At 30.5% G+C, this 18,682-nt stretch overlaps 1 protein-coding gene across 2 annotated transcripts in view; it reads right to left on the bottom strand.

Moving 5' to 3' along the window:
* Positions 1-18,682, bottom strand: part of LOC125840824 (ergosterol biosynthetic protein 28) — a 233,934-nt gene that overhangs the window by 53,628 nt on the left and 161,624 nt on the right. The gene's annotated exons all lie outside the window — the stretch shown is intronic.

Here is an 18,682-nt window from a genome sequence, read left to right as displayed (position 1 = left end):
TGTCATAATAAAAGCAAATGACCATCTTAACGTTAGTTTAACTTCACTTCAATTGTAACGGTTTGTTTTAATTTAAGAGAATATGTGGATAATTTAAAAATTATTGACATGATAAATGTTATTGTTGACCAGACTAGATTAGTAATTATGATTTCATGATAAAAATTCTAATTGTATTTTATATTTGACAATGTTTCACACTATATTTTTTTTATAACTATTAAGCCATTAAGGACAAATTTATTAAAGAAAATTTAAAAAAAATTAATATTTCAATTTCTGTTAATGAGCCAAAAGTTGTTACAATTTTTTTTTTCTAAAAAGGAATAACAACAAGAGTCATCGAGAGGCGAACCCACGTGCTTACGTGAAGGTGCACGTACACCTGTTAACTTCGGGAAATATTATGTATATATATGTGCATATATATAGTTTGCACAAAAGATATATTTATTAGCCTTAATATAATACTAAAACTAATTGGGTGCATTGGTTTAAATATTGGGTGCCTCTTTATTTTGAGGTTATAGTTATTTAATTCATTACATGTTATTACATTAGTTTTATATTTCTATGTTTAATAAAATAACACACGAATCGATATTGGCAGACATGCTTTAACTAACGTGCATTAGTTATTGATAGTGCATTCATTATCTTCAAATTCTAGGTTTGCCTCTGCTTTCACCAGCTGTTCTCTCGAATGGAACAACTATCTCCACCTTATTTCCATGGAAACAAGTGAAATTGAATCGACTTCATCGCCGATGATCATTGAAGCAGAACTGGAACCGATCGAACCTATCGACATCATACACTTCCTTTGAGTGATACAAGCTATAGGAGAAGCAAAAGAACTTAGAGGGGAGAAACAAAATGCGATACAAACGAGATGAAACGGAATTTAAGTGAAGGAAGAAACAAGAGGCAATACAAACGAGTCTGTAACATAAGGAAAAAAATAAAAACTTAAGTGAGTTTCTTTACGTCTCAATTTTTACAATACTTTTTTGTTGGGAGAAGACGTATAAAAGGAAATGATTACTTTATCCTTAGTTTTAAGTTTGCTTCAATTGTAACGTTTTGTTTTTATGTGAAATAAAGTTTGGATAATTTAAAAACTGTGGGTGTGAGAAACGTGATTGTTGACAAGTAATAAGGTTAGATTAATTATTATAATTTTTGGACAAAAATTCTAATTGCATTTTATATTTGACAATTCTTAGCACGCATGATATTTTTTTGTCTAATTTTTAAGTCTTTAAGGACGAGTTCATTAAAGAAACATTAAAAAATTAATATTTCGATCTTTTCTAATGAGCCAAAAGTTATTACAAATTTTTATTTTTTATAAAAAAAAATAACAACAATGGTCATCGAATCAAATTTTGAATTTTTTTTGATTGATATCAAGTATCGTTGCCGCTTCTACCCTGAGGCGGACCCATCTACTTACCTGAGGGTTCACATACACCTGTGAACTTCGAAAAAAGTTATATATATATGTGTGTATATATATATATATAGCTTGAATAGAAGATATATTTTATTAGGCTTAATGTCATACTAAAACTAATTAGGTGGTTTGGTTTAAATATCAACTGTCTCTTTATTTTGAGGTAATGAAATTGGGTTCAAATTCTACTTAATATGTTTCTTTTTGTTTACTTTTTGTAAAAAAATGGATAAAAATAAAGGGGCTGGTACTTTTGAACTTGCGACACGAATTGATATTGGTGACATGCTTTAATTAACGTGCATGAGTTATCCATAGTGCTCATGTAGTCTTCAAATTCTAGATTCGCCTCTGGCCACCAGTTATCCTCTCGAAAGGAATAACTATCTCCACTTTGTTTTTATAGAAAACAGGTGAAATCGAATTGACTTTATTGTCGGCGATCATCGAAGCACAATCAAAAGAACCTAAGTGAAGGAAGAAGCATAAACTTTGACAATACAAACGAGATGAGAAGCAACAAATCAAAGGAACTTAAGTGAATGAAGAAACAAAAGAAACTTTGGCAATACAAATGAGTATCTAACAGAAGAAAAAAATAAAAAATTTAGTGAGCACTTTTATTTTACGTCTCAGCTTTTATGCTATTTTTGATTGAGGATGACGAATAAAAGGAAATGATCATCTTACCCTTAGTTTTAGGTTTGCTTCAATTGTAACGGTTTGTTTTATGAGAAAGAATGTTTGTATATCATGTATCGTTTAGTCAATTATATGATAAATAATACTTCGTAAGTATCTAGTTACTGATATCTATATTAATCTATATTTTATCTCTATGCACGTATATGTTGCACGGATATTGCAGGTGAATTACACATTATTTTTTACAGCATATATATATATATATATATAAATATATTATTGTCACGACCCAGACCGTTGTGATTGGCACCCACACTAACACTTCGGTGGGAGAACCACTACTACAACCCAAACCAAGAAAAATAATCTAAAAACTAAGGCATTTAAATCAAACACTAAGGAAATAAAAATATAATTCCCATAAACTCTAACAAAAGTCTAACAATAATAACTAACAATGCGGAAGAATAACCTAGAACCTAGAAGTCAATGTACCGAAACATTCTAACAATGAACCAAGTCTAAACAAGAAAGGGATACAACCCCAACTAATGAACTAATCAACTAGCTAAAACAAATGTCTAAGTCCGGAAATGGTGGACGTAGACGAAAGAGAATTCCATGGTAGCCCGGAAGAATTGGCTCACCCTTGAATTTGAAGCGACGATCACTAATCTTCTAAGTGAGGTCTGTCAATAGCCGCTTGAAGATGCCCTATACTCAACAAAAATAAGAGCAAGTGCAGAATCAGTACACAACCACATGCACTGGTAGGATCACGCGGCTATCCCACTAGTGCAACATAAACAAGTCAAACAACATTATAATCACATGCATATATATCAACATATATAATATTATCAACATTTACGAACAACGAACAACTTCACATTTTATGTCAAATCACTGGTCCTCTGATCTCATGGAACCCAAACCCAAACAGTTAACATGCCGAAACGTGGCAACCGATCCCATATTTATGTCGGAACGTGGCAATCGATCCCATTTTTATGCCGAAACGTGGCAATTGATCTAAGTTAGTTATGTCGGAATGTGGCAACCGGTCTCCTTCACACACCACAATCATAATCACAAGTATATCATCAAGATCATACATTTAAGTCATGATTTCATGACATTCATCAATTATCTATTTCATTTACAACAAGTGTGATCAATATTGCAACATTCATACATATACAAGTATCATAATGAAGCAAGAACAAGCATACATCACACAATCATAGATTCACAACCATCACATACCTTGAAACAAGCTTGAAACCCTAAGAAACTTGATCTTTCCCTTTCCGGATTCGTTCCGCTTGTTCTTGGTCTACAAACAATCAATATAATACGGAAATCAATAAACAATCATTAATTACCCAGATTACTAACAATTCTATGAACCCTAGATCAAACTCATGATCCCAATTATCCAAATTAGGGTTGTTTCCACCATAGAATCTATAACAAAACCTTCCCCCATAAATATTCACCCATTCTATTACGTTTTATGGATCGAAAAACGGATTCGGGGAGTGAAAATCTTACCTTTAGCCTAAAAAATGGTGAAAAACGAGTAGGAGTCGCCTGGGGGTCGTTCCTTAGCTCTAAAAGTCAGAAAGTGCATAATGAGGTCATTTAGGAGTTTATTAACGACTTTAATTCGCGTCGAGCCCGCCACAACAGCAAAACACAGCGCCAAAGCGGCATTCTCGAGACAGAGAGTTATTTCAAGAATTCCAAAATTCTCATTTCACAACACACCTCTAACCCACGACGCTTAGTAAATACCCTTTATGCTAAGATTGATTCCGGGAGTTCTACTCGCCCGAATTCAATTCCGTAAAGTCGTACGGATTCCTTAACGAATTATCTAACTACTCATGTAATCAAAATCATAAAAGATTCACCCGATTATTACCAAATTTCCCTACACCTCAATGACTCCGATTTCGTCCAAATCTGGACAAGGTTGGGAAAATTCAAATACTACAAAAAAGTTTTATGGCTCCAATTTTCGCCCGTTGGCTTTTCTATAACGACGGGAACAGGTCGTTACACTTATAATAATAATAATAATAATTTTTTATGGTGTATGAATTTATATTTTTATATCATAATATTTAATTAATTATTTCTGATTATTATCTCTTAATTATTTTTTTTAAAACAAGAACCATACCATTAGATATATTTGCGAGAGTAACAAGTTTGTTAATCTCCTGTAGAATATTATTGAATTTTGTTTGTTAGATATAACGAAAATTAGCAAAAACTCACATTAGAAGATGTACATTCCTAAAAAGGTCAATTGTGAGGGTCAAAATCAATGGATATATATCTATTGATTTAAGGAAAAAAATAAAGAAAAATTGAAATAGTGCTTTGGAACAAAAAAATTGATGAATCTCGTGGTTAAAATCAAGGGAGTCTATTGGCTAGGTAAATTATACAATTCTCAATTATAATTTAAAATTTAGTATAAAAATAAATACTTCATTGTTCTTATTTTTTACTATTCAACTGCATGCCTTTCACAAAAGTTAATACTAGTATACTCATCACAATTATTTTTTTTAGGAATTTACCTACGGACTATCCATATAGAACATTAACCTCTTTGGCTTTCCAATACTCTCTTTGAAATTTTCATGATTCTGAACCAATAATTGACCATGATCAATACACATAATCAATAAAAACAACAATTTTTCGGAATAGAATCTCAATTCTAACTTTCTTCTCATCTAAAATAAAAAATTGAACACCGTCCTTTTCTATAAAAATTGAATCTAGAAATGACTTAAAACCTCAAATTCACAAAAAAAGATTCATAACTACATCTTTAACTTCAACATCTACAAAATAAAATAATACAAACATATTCAAATTTTTGTAGAACCTTAACTTTAGAGAGGAAAAAGAAGAGAAAGAACACAAGTTACAATGTAAAATCAAGAAAATGTTCAATTAAAAAATTAATAGAGAAAAGAGAAGACCTAAAGAACAATTTCATGAGTAATTTGTCAGCTGAGTTGAGGAACTAGTAAAACAATACAAGAGGAAGAAATAGTTACGACTAAAGAAAAAACTTAAACTATTTTTTTGTCTTATATTTTCTCATTTGATGCCTATTCATAGAAATAAAATAAAAATGAAAAGTTGAATTAAATCACATATATAATGTATCAATTTTATTATGAAGAGATGTAAGAAAAAATGAATTAAATTTAAATCATACTAATATTTTGTATTTCACAATTTTTAGCATGACTTTCTTAAGATTTTTTAAGTTTTAAGGACAAGTTTTATCATCTATCGATATCCATAATTATCTGTATATAATCTCTCAGAACATGTATTGCACGTGTTTTTTAATATTATTTTTATAATCTTTTTACACATTTGTTGCACATGTATACCGTATTATTTTTTACCATATATAAAAACAAATTTTGTATATGATTCTATCTTGAAAATGATTTTCTTGAGTTATAAATTAGATATTTAAAAATACCAAAAGTTAAACATATTTAAATCATTCTTCTTTTTTGAACAAACTAGGTAACTCTATGTTAAATGTTTGGTCCATATTCCCAAATCAAAGCTCACAACTTTTGGTAATGGCTAATGAAAAAAATAATATATCTAAATCATTTATCAAGCTAAATATGGTACCCAATATATAAAGGATATAGTTTACACTGTCAAATTCAAATCACAGTGCGTACATATAATTGGTGGATAATATAGACCAATATAGATATTTGATAGAATTCTAAGCCCGATTAAATGACACATTCAAAAATCAAGAGCTCACTTTATTTTTTTTCTCCGTTTCTAAAGATTTTCATCCTATTTTTTTTTTCTTACCTATTTAATTAAAAAAATCCAAAAATCATTATTAAAATTACGGAAAAGGGTCAAAATTGCTCCCGAACTATATGAAATGACCATTTATACCCTTCGTTACATTTTGGGATAAAAAATGCCCCTACTGTTATCCTAAGAGACCACAAATACCCTCAAGAGTTAACACCCCAAATTTTTATTGACGTGGCAAGCCATGTGGGACTAATCCTTCCACCTAGGCGTTGCCAACTAGGATTCACTACAAAAGAACTAAACCTTTAGCGGCAACAACAGTCGCCACAAAAGCCTAGAAAATCGTCACTAAAAGTTTTTAACATTAAATTCTAATTTTGTGTTTTTTTCTTCATTGTTTTTAAAAAACCAAATATGATATCGATTAAGTAGGAGTTTGAAGACACTATATGTTTTATTTTTATGTCATATGTAAATGTATAAAATTTACAATGATGCATTATATATATATATAGTAGGAGATTTGAATCGAGAAGTAATTTTGATTATTTTTCGTAATAATATTGGATGTTTTTAATATGGATATTGCAAGTTATTTATTTTATAAAATTAGGTCGCAATCGAAAATTAATTATCATATTTTTTTGTTGAAAAAATAGGTTTTACTAGCGAATGGTTGTTGGAGCCTTAGTCGCCACTAAAAATCACTCATAACCTTTAGTGGCAATATTTTGGAAATTTGTGGCGACTTTGTCGCCACTAAAAGTCAAGATCTTTTGTAGTGAATCTTAGTTGGCAATGCTTAGGTGGAGGGATTAGTCCCATGTGGCTTGCCACGTCACTAAAAAATTGGGGTGTTAACTCTTGAGGGGGGTATTTTTTATCCCAAAATGTAATGGAGGGTATAAGTGGTCTATTTCGCATAGTTCAGGGGCAATTTTTGACCCTTTTCCGTTAAAATTATAACTTTAACTTTTGCCTCACTTCAGCGACAAAATAAGGCAAACCCCAAGGGTTGCTTTCTCTTCTCCTCTGTGAGAAAAATAATCAGAGAAGTGAATCTATTGAAAATATTTTTATTTGTGATCGATCTAAATATACATTTTATTCAATAAATTCATAAAGCATTATTCCATCTGTTTTGCTAATTCTTATATAAAGTAGGGGTGTACATGACTGGGTTGGTTCGTGTTTTTCAAATATCAAATCAAATTATTTGTGTAAATTTTTTAAATTTATAAACCAAACCAAACTAATAAAATTCGAATTTTTTCGGGTTTTTCAACCTCGGGTTGGTTCGGATTTTTCAAATACCAAACCATTGTGTCGAATTTTTAAATTTATAAATCAAACCAAACTAGTAAACCTCGGATTTTTTCAGATTTTTGGATTTTTCGGTAAAGTTTGCATACAAACATATAATTAACTTGTGTTCCAAATATTTCTTTAGTCCAACCAAAATACAATTATCTAAGGTTTCTTAAAAAAACAACACAATATGAGATGAGTACCGATGACACAAAAATATTCAATAAAAAATAATAATGAAATCATCATATTAAATAAATATTGCAAAGTCATAATGAAAATGATCATAATTTAAAAGTACTAAATCATGCTAAAATAAGTTTAATAAGTATTAGTTACATTACTAAATATTTAAGGAAAATTAAAATTAGATTATGTATTTTAATTGTCTAAACCAATGTAAAACTAAATAACAAATATTCAATATTATTGTCATTCTTAGTGTTGAATTGATTTTCTTTTTGCATTAGTATTAATTTGATTGAAGTTTTATTATAATTATCAACATCTATGAACTATAATTTTTATTGGACCATTCAGAATTCTAAGTTTTAAACTTGAAATAATATATTAAAAGATAAAAACTATGAAATAGTATAAGAAATATTTTAAAATTATATCAAAGTAAATATTTTTATGTATAAAATAAAATTTAAAATTACATACATAATGTCGGATTGGTTTGGTCTCGGGTTGGTTTTTTTTAGTTAAAACCAAACCAACCCAACTATATATAGTCGGGTTTTTTTTTTCCAATACTAAGCCAAGTCAAACCAAATCACTAGTCAAATTTTTTTTCGGTTTGATTCGGTTTTGTACCTAATATAAAGGATAAAGGAAACTGTATGCTTAAAAATATTTGAAGTCCAAACAACATGATATGCTGACTATTATATTACCACTAATCATCAACTTTTATAATCGTAATGGCACATGTACATCTGCTTTCAACCCTAATCATATCGTAAGAGGTCTAGTGTGTAAAAATTGAAATATATATTTCAGCATGTACTTTTCGTTCTTAGCTTAAAATAACTAGATATGAAGTTGAAGTGAACGTCATAAAGATAAAATTATGAAAGTTGTGTATCCTGTTGAGGAATTTTTATTCTCTATAAAAGGTAGCATTAAACTTAGTTTATTACACTTAGTTTTTTAATTTCAAGATGAAAATCATCAATGAGAACGGATAACACGTATATACTTTTTTATCCCAAAAAAAAATTTACACTATTAAAAGCACTTCAATTCACATATATCCCATTTCATCCCAACAAAATTGACACTACAAGAAGAACTTCATTTCAAGAGGAGAGAATTTTCAACATAATCGAACGTATTAATTTATCATCACAATAGATTGTAACCGTCTCATGAAAATTTCTCCCCCTACTACTGTGCTAACCTGTGAACAATTTGTATGAATCAAAATAATAGTCTTGAAACTAGACTATTCACAACATGTATATAGTAAATCCTTGATTAATACCTAGTGTTAAAAAGGAAAATCCAAACTTACCCCATAGGAGATACACATGTTTCGTCACATGTTTACTTCGTTAGTATCTATCTATTAATATCTATATTTACCTACACATAGTTGTTACGAATTTTAGTTTAGAAAAAATGACACAAAAAAGTCATTTGTGGAAGAAGGTAGATTCAAAAATAGTCTTTTAAGTAAGAACTTAATAGTTTTAGTCCTTTAATTAAGTTTGTCAAAAGTTAACAGTTTTCACTTCGAGTAAAATATTTATTGAATTTTATTTGTTAGATTTAATGAAAATTTATTGAGAACTCACAAAAAAAAGATACACAAAAAGGTCAAAATTGATGGATGTTTGTCGATTATAAGGCAAAATCGAGAAAAACTGACGAAATAAATCCTCATAACACAATATGACAAACTCCCTCGGTTAAATTACACTAATTTTGATTATCATTGAAAAATTGGGATAAAAAGAAAAATACTTGTGACCTTTTATGAAAGTAGTAGGTTTGTTCATGCGAAGGATGTTTCGGATAATTTAAAATAAGAGCGTAGAAGTGCGATTTATAAATCCCAAAGCACATTTGCTCTTGGTTTATAAACCCTAAGCAAAATAGATTTTTGTTCATGAATAGAATTGGCCATCAATGGAAGGTTGAAATCACATTTAATTAATGTGTTCTATTTTGCCAACTACTTGTCATGCTCTCTACAATTTACGAGTAGAGATACTTATTAATCTAGTTAAGCATATCTAAATCACTCTCTTTTTCTTTCTTTTTTTCCGAACAAACTAGTTAATTCCTTTTTATATTAGAGATTTGGTCCATGTCCTCCTTTAAATTTATACCTTTTTGCATGGATGAATAAACATGATAAGAATCAAACCTAACCCCCCCACATGAGGGCTCATAATCTTTAGAAATGAGTCATGAAAAAACATAAAAATATATAAATCATTCATCAAGATAAATATGGTACCTACTAATTAATAAAGGATACAATCCACACTTGTTAAATTCCAACATACATATATTTTAACAAGTAATTTCAGTTCTTAGCTGAAAATAGCTAGATATAAGACCTAGTTTCAGTAAAAGCAGCCAGCCTCGACAAATTATGGAAGTCGAAAACCTGAGGTGTATCCTGCTGAGGTAATGCCCGATTCATTTTCCCTTCTTACCTTCTTCCCTCGACAGATGAACATTTTCCCTTCTTACCTTCTTCCTCTTTCCTTTTTCAATCTCGTGAATCTTTTCTGAATCCTCAATGAAGATTTTAGGGATAAAAAAGTCTCCATCGACATCAGTCCAAGAGATTGGCAGTTCATTCCCAGTGTCCAAATCAATCCCAAACATGCAATAAAAATCAACAATTAATTTAAACCCAACTTCCATTTCCACCTCAATCATAGCCTTTCCACTAACAAAAGCTGAAATGAGCAGATCCATCGCATGTTTCTCGAAATCCATCCAGGATCCATCCTTATACATCTTGAACCTCAACGGTTTCCCACTTTCTTTGAAGTTGTGGTGATTCTGAAACAGTAATTGAGCATGATCAGGCCAACCACCCAACGGAAGAACCTCATTTCTCACTTTTGACTTCCCATCAACACCATCCTTGCTATTTCCACTAATAATCGTTGTTTTCTTTATCATCATAAATAATTTTTTGAGAAGCTTAATTTCTAGTAGAAGAAAGACCAAAGGAAAACTTGTCTATATATACTAGTAGTTGATTGGAGAAGACATTATGACGGTCATACCCTTGGTTTTAGATGGCATAAATGTTTTATGGTACATACCAAATCTCATTCACTTCTCTTTTATTTCGTTCACCACTCTCATATGTATCAAGTATTTCAAAAATGACGATCAGACCCTTGATTTTAGAGTGTAAGGCTTGTTTATAGGAGGATATTTCGGGTAGTATAAAATGTGAGTGCGAAAAGTGGAAATGAAAGTCTCCTTTTTCTATATTGCAGTAATCCCTATTAATAAATTAAATTCAATTTTTCTATTATATGCTATTTACCTTTTTTGTCTTCTTTTTTCTCTTTTATAATAAGAAATAATTCTTTCGGTCCATATTAAGTGAATTGTGAGTTAACGCATAAAGCTTGTTTGGATTTTGACTTAAAATAAGTAGCTTTTACGTAAAAAATAAAAAAGTCAAATTGACTTCATCAACACCATCCTTGCCGTTTCCACTAATAATCGTTGTTTTCTTCATCATTATAAATATTTTTTTGAGAAGCTTAATTTCTAGTAGAAGAAAGACCAAAGGAGAACTTGTCTATTTATACTAGTAATTGATTGGAGAAGACATTATGACTGTAATGACCCTAAATGTTATTTTTGGAAATTTTCATAAAATGACCGTTTTACCCCTCCCGATAGTTGCCCCGAGTCCTAATTGTTGTATTTTCGAAGTTGGTTTGAAGGAAAATTGATGAAAAGTTGAGTTTTTGGAAAGTTGAGTTTTTAAGAGTTAAAGTTTGGTTAAAAGTGCTATTTCGAGTCATTTGGAGTTTCGAGACTCGAATCGAATTTCCGTCGATTCCAGCAGTTTTAGAATGTTGAAACGGGTCTATGAGAATTTACGGAGTCGAATTTGGAGTTAAAACGAAGATTTGAGGTCCTAAGTTGCAAAAATTGTGAAATTTTGATCAAGAGTTGACTTTGGTCAACAAATGAGGTTCCGGTGCTCGAAATGGAATTCCGAGGGCACCGTTGGATTCAGGGGGTGATTCTAAGTCTAGAATGAGTCTTGGTTGAATTTTTAGAGTCCCCGAGTGCATTTCGATTTTTTGAGCCTAAAGTTAGTTTCTTGACGCCTTATCGGATACCGGGTCAAGGAGACCTCGAATTCAAATTCCGAAGATTTCATTGAGTCCGAAATGTCATTTTCAAGCTGGTAGCATATTTGGTTTGTGTTCGGGAAGTGCCAAATGAGTTTTGGATGAGCTTTTAAGCTTCTTGGATGCTTTGACACTATTTCAGCAAATTGTAGCAACTAAAGGGTTCATTATTAGTTTTAAAGGTCGAAAAATTATTCCGAAGGTTCTGAAATTTTGAGCATGAATTATAGGACTTATCTGCAAATTTTGGTGCATTTTCGCTAACCCGAGATTGGACTTTTATCGTAAATAAGAAATAATTGTTTACCGAGTAGAAATGATATTTGACTGGGCAACGAGCATGAAATTGAGCTCTGATTGAACGAGCAGGTGCGTATCATTATTTAAGACATTTTACAAAAAAGAATCGGGTCATTTCACTATCGTATGAGGAAATTACGGCCTTTTTAGTGAAAGATTAACTGCTGTTTTTCTGGTGCATAACAGCCATGTACTGTTATAAAAATCTCAGATTGTGTTCATTTAGTATTTTGAGCATATCGGGAGTTCTAGAGATCGGAATGGAGTGATTCTTACGGGTTTCTTCTTGAATTAATATGAGGGTAAGTATTCAATCTTCAATTCGACATTTTCTCATAATTTCTTTATCTGGTTTTTTTTCCTATTCGTAAATCTCTTAGGAAAAATTGGGGTTTTATCGATTTGGACTCCCTTTTTGATGAAAAAGGTATATTTATGATCCTTATGTTATGGGTAAACTGATTTTAACATAAAATTATTGATTCATCGATTATTTTCATCATATTAACCGCATACAATTTGGACTTTCCCGGTAAAGTTAAAGTTTGATAAATTGAGAATTTCAAGGTCGATCTTAACTCCGTTTTTGATGAAATTTCATATTTGAACTTATCTAAGCATGGGTAAGATGTTTTTCAAGAGATATTTCATTTTCGAGTCGGGGTTTCGGATCCGAATATTTTAGGCTTCTTCAAGAACATGGATTTTCCTTCAAATTGAGTTTGTGAATTGATTTCAACTCCGTTTTCAAATTGGTTTTCACCATTAGCTTCCAAATACTTTAAGGATCATTTTACATAAAAAAATTCCAGAATTGGGTATCGTTTTCCGGTATTAGACTTTTGGACCGTTTTGCCCTTTTTCCCTAAATTTCTTGATTTTGGTGTCATTGGACTCGAATTGTGATTGTGAATAATTGTTTGAATAGATTATCGTGATCCGGATTATACTCGGAAAGGAAAGGCTCAAGTCAAGTAACTTTTGGAGTTCGTTTTAAGGCAAGTGGCTTCCAAACTTTGTAAAACTCTTAGACTACGCATGACTACTTTCCTAATTGTGTTGGGGAGTAATGAGGATTGAGGATGTGTTTTATTTGTTGATTGAAATTGTTGTAAATGAAAGATGGGGAATAAAACGAGCTAAATGTGTTTTATATGACTTGAATTTGTTGAATAAGTCATGTGATAACTGATATTGAGGGGATAGAAGAGCATGAGTAGGCTATGATTGATACAGACATTGATGTTGAGACAGATGATGTGTAATACTATGATATGGTCGTGATATGGTTGTGATTGAGACAAATGATGTGTAATACTATGATGTGGTCGTGATATGGTTGTGATTGAGACAGATGATGTGTAATACTATGATGTGATCATGATATGATTGTGATTGATGACATGTGCATATTCATTATTCATCCCATATGTGAACTATCTGTTGCATGAGTTCTGAGACACTGATATGATGATGGATGGATATGAGACACAGTTGAGACTAGCTCCGGCTAGAGATATATGAGATGGACTAGCTCCGGCTAGCGATTTGGATGCCAATGGGATCTGGTTCCGACGGTGATACATGGTCCATGTGTGGCCCCCATGGGTTCTGATTTGAGTATTCAGCGCAGACTGATTACGTCAACAGATGTGTATCGTAGGACAGACATGCATCACGACTACATGACATCATTATTGCATTTTGCATTGCATTTGCCTTATCTTTGTCTGTGATGTGTGGATTATATCGGTTTACCCTTCTTATGTGGAATTTGAACTACTTGCGCTTATTTGTTGATCTGAGGTTGATGAGGATATACTGTTGGTTTTGACTGTTGAATATGATCTGTTTAGTATAGGTTGGTTGGTTTGCTGCTAGATTGAAGTTTCGGTGGTTCGGTTGGGATTGAAAGGAGTTGTTTGTAGCTGCTAGTTTTGCTTAGTTTAGAGTTACTTGCGAGTACCTGTGGTTTTCGGTACTCACCCTTGCTTCTACACAATTGTGTAGGTTGGCATTTCTCTCTCAGATTCGGCTTAGTATTTTCTTTAGCAGATTGAGCTTCGGGACATACTCGAGAGGTAGCGGTTCATTCCAGACGTGCCCTTGAGTTATCTTTACTTTTAGTTTTGTTCTATTCGAGAACTATACTCTGAGACTTGTATATTTTTATTCGAATTTTGTATTTAGAGGTTTGTACATGTGACAACCAAATTCTGGGTAGTGTTGAGTCTTAATTAAAGTCTTCCGCTTATTTATTATCTTTTATTCTCGTATTTCTACTTCTCTATCGTTGTGGTTGGGTTAGGCTGACGTGTCCGGTGGGAAATGGACACGTGCCATCACATCCGAATTTGGGGTGTGACAATGACGGTCATACCCTTGGTTTTAGATGGCATAAATATTTTATGGTACATGCCAAATCTCGTTCACCTCTCTCTTATTTCGTTCACCACTATCACATGTATCAGGTATTTCAAAAATGACGATCAGACCTTTGATTTTAAAGTGTAAGGCTTGTTTATGTAAGGATATTTCGGGTAGTATAAAAATGTAAGTGTGAAAAGTGGAAATGAAAGTCTCCTTTTTCTATATTACAGTAATCCCTATTAATAAATTGAATTCAATTTTTCTATTATATGCTATTTACCTATTTTGTCTTCTTTTTTCTCTTTTATAATAAGAAAATATTCTTTCGGTCCATATTAAGTGAATTTGTGAGTTAATACATAAAGCCTGTTTGGATTTTGACTTAAAATAAATAGTTTTTAAGTCAAAAATAAAAAAAGTCAAATTGAAATGATAAAAAGTAGAAGAAGACCCCTACTTTTTTTTAAAAGTCATTTTCAACTAATTTTAAGTCATTATTTACATTGTCAAACACTTCCCAACTTATTTTAAGTTAACTTTTATATTTGTCAAACACTTCTAGAAGTAAAAAACTGACTTAAAATTAGATTTGACTAACTTTTAAGCCAATCCAAACACCCTCATACTTATTAAGAAAAAAAATTATGACATTAACTAAATAGTATTTTCCACTTTTATACTTTTAGTGATTGTCAAACTATTTTTAAAAAGGGAAATAATTTAAAGAAAAATCATAAATATGAGGAATTAACTCTCTTGAATTTATCACCTAAAAAATGTAAATGAAGGGCAAAAAAAAAAAAATATATCAAACATTTATATTAAACTTCAAAAAGTTCACTTATTTTGAATTATGAAAAAGAAAAAACTCCAAACAATCATTTTAACATTATTATGGAATAGAGGGAGTAGTTTTTTTGGAGTATAAATTTTTATTTTTATATCTTAAATTTCACAAATTATATTCAATTATGACTTTCGATTTTAGAAAACTTGGGCTTCCCTAAATATAAATTTGATTAATTTATAATCAATTTATATAAGAACATAAATTAAAAACTAATTCATTTTGATTTTTCAAGTGTTTTTCTTTTTTAATTACTTAATTTAAATAAAATATTATTTAATAGAAGTCATGAGACAATTAAGTAATTGTATTTTATATTCTAATTCTAGTCGTATTTATATATATATATATATATATACATCTTTTGAGAAGATAAGATTCAAGTTTGCATAAAAATATATTCAAGTTCTCTCTATTTTTTATAGATCTTTCTGTTCTATATATTAAAAATAATCAGCAACATTCCTATAGTAAGAAACCAAATTAAACTAACACTAGAAAACTTATTATATACAAATTAGGATAATCCAATCCTAACTAGACATGAATTGAAAAAATTGAAAAAAATACAATCCACACTTGTTAAATTCCAACATACATATATTTTAACAAGTAATTTCAGTTCTTAGCTGAAAATAGCTAGATATGAGACTTAGTTCCAATAAAAGCAGCCAGCCTCGGCAAATTATGGAAGTCGAAAATCTGAGGTGTATTCTGCTGAGGTAATGCCCGATTCATTTTCCCTTCTTACCTTCTTCCCTCGACAGATGAACATTTTCCCTTCTTACCTTCTTCCTCTTTCCTTTTTCAATCTCATGAATCTTTTCTGAATCCTCAATGAAGATTTTAGGGATAAAAAAGTTTCCATCGACATCAGTCCAAGAGATTGGCAGTTCATTCCCAGTGTCCAAATCAATCCCAAACATGCGATAAAAATCAACAATTAATTTAAACCCTTCCATTTCCACCTCAATCATAGCCTTTCCACTAACAAAAGCTGAAATGAGCAGATCCATCGCATGTTTCTCGAAATCCATCCAGGATCCATCCTTATACATCTTGAACCTCAACGGTTTCCCACTTTCTTTGAAGTTGTGGTGATTCTGAAACAGTAACTGAGCATGATCAGGCCATCTACCCAACGGAAGAACGTCATTTCTCACTTTCGACTTCCCATCAACACCATCCTTGCCGTTTCCACTAATAATCGCTCTTTTCTTCATCATCATAAATATTTTTTTGAGAAGCTTAATTTCTAGTAGAAGAAAGACCAAAGGAAAACTTGTGTATATATACTAGTAGTTGATTGGAGAAGACATTATGACGGTCATACCCTTGGTTTTAGATGGCATAAATGTTTTATGGTACATACCAAATCTCATTCACTTCTCTTTTATTTCGCTCACCACTCTCATATGTATCAAGTATTTCAAAAATGACGATCAGACCCTTGATTTTAGAGTGTAAGGCTTGTTATGGAAGGATATTTCGGATAGTATAAAAATGTGAGTGCGAAAAGTGGAAATGAAAGTCTCCTTTTTCTATATATTACAGTAATCCCTATTAATAAATTAAATTCATTTTTTCTATTATTTGCTATTTGCCTATTTTGTCTTCTTTTTTCCTCTTTTATAATAAGAAAATATTTCGGTCCATATTAAGTGAATTTGTGAGTTAATACATAGAGCCTGTTTGGATTTTGACTTAAAATAAGTAACTTTTAAGTCAAAAATAAAAAAAGTCAAATTGAAATAACTTTTAAGTCAAAAAATAAAAAGTAGGGGAAGATCCCCACTTTTTATTTTTTAAGTCATTTTTTACATTGTCAAACACTTCCCAACTTATTTTAAGTTAATTTTTATATTTGTTAAACACTTCTAAAAGTCAAAAACTGACTTAAAATTAGATTTGACCAACTTTTAAGCCAATCCAAACACCCTCATACTTTTTAAGAAAAAAAATTATGACATTAATTAAATAGTATTTTCCACTTTTATACTTTTAGTGATTGTCAAACAATTTTTAAAAAGGGAAATAATTTAAAGAAAAATCATAAATATGAGGAATTAACTCTCTTGAATTTATCACCTAAAAAATGTAAATGAAGGGCAAAAAAAAAAAAAAAAAATATCAAACATTTATATTAAATTTCAAAAAGTTCACTTATTTTGAATTATGAAAAAAAAAAAAAACTCCAAACAATCATTTTAACATTATTATGGAATAGAGGGAGTAGTTTTTTTGGAGTATAAATTTTTATTTTTATATCTTAAATTTCACAAATTATATTCAATTATGACTTTCGATTTTAGAAAACTTGGGCTTCCCTAAATATAAATTTGATTAATTTATAATCAATTGATATAAGAACTTAAATTAAAAACTAATTCATTTTGATTTTTCAAGTGTTTTTCTTTTTTAATTACTTAATTTAAATAAAATATTATTTAATAGAAGTCATGAGACAATTAAGTAATTGTATTTTATATTCTAATTCTAGTCGTATTTATATATATATATATATATATATATATATATATATATATATATACATCTTTTGAGAAGATGAGATTCAAGTTTGCATAAAAATATATTCAAGTTCTCTCTATTTTTTATAGATCTTTCTGTTCTATATATTAAAAATAATTAGCAACATTCCTATAGTAAGAAACCAAATTAAACTAACATTAGAAAACTTATTATATACAAATTAGGATAATCCAATCCTAACTAGACATGAATTGAAAAAATAACAAATATTAAACAACTTAGGAATCCTACTCTTAACTTTGAATTATTATTCCAACATGTGGTTCTTAACAAATAAATGGTGATGATCAGGACACCTACTCGACAAACAATAATTTTCTCGGAATTGGAACCTCAATTCTCAATTTCTTACATAGTTGCAAATGATTTGATTGACTTATTAATTATACATTTAAAATTACCAAAAGTAGACATTGTTGCATTGTCTTATGACCTTTTATGAAAGTAGCAGGTTTGTTCATGCGAAGGATGTTTCGGAAAATTTAAAATAAGAACGTAGAAGTGCAATTTATAAATCCTAAAGCACGTTTGCTCAAGGTGTAAATATAAGCACCTCCTGGCGGTTTATAAACCCTAAGCAAAATAGATTTTTGTTCATGAATAGAGCCGGCCATCAATGGAGGCTTGAAATTACATTGAATTAAGGTGTTCTATTTTGCCATCTACCTGTCATGCCCTCTACAACTTATATGTAGAGATACTTGTTAATCTAGTTAACCATATCTAAATCATTCTCTTCTTTTTGATTTTTTGAACAAACTAGTTAACTCCTTTCTATATTAGAGATTTGTTTCATGTCCCCCTTTAAATTTATTTGCGTGGATGAATAAACATGGTAAGAATCAAACCTAACCTCCCACCTAAGGGCTCACAATCTTTGGTGATGACTTATGAAAAAAACATAATATCTTAATCATTCATCAAGTTAAAAATGGTACCCACTAAATAATTGGAAGTCCAAACAACATGATTTGCTACTATTATATTGCCACATGCCATCAATTTTTATAACCTGTGATCGCA

This window comes from Solanum verrucosum, unplaced genomic scaffold (genome assembly GCF_900185275.1).
Source record: "Solanum verrucosum unplaced genomic scaffold, falcon-dt-bn FXZP01000283.1, whole genome shotgun sequence".
NCBI lineage: Eukaryota > Viridiplantae > Streptophyta > Magnoliopsida > Solanales > Solanaceae > Solanum > Solanum verrucosum.
This window is presented reverse-complemented; position numbering and strand designations above follow the sequence as displayed.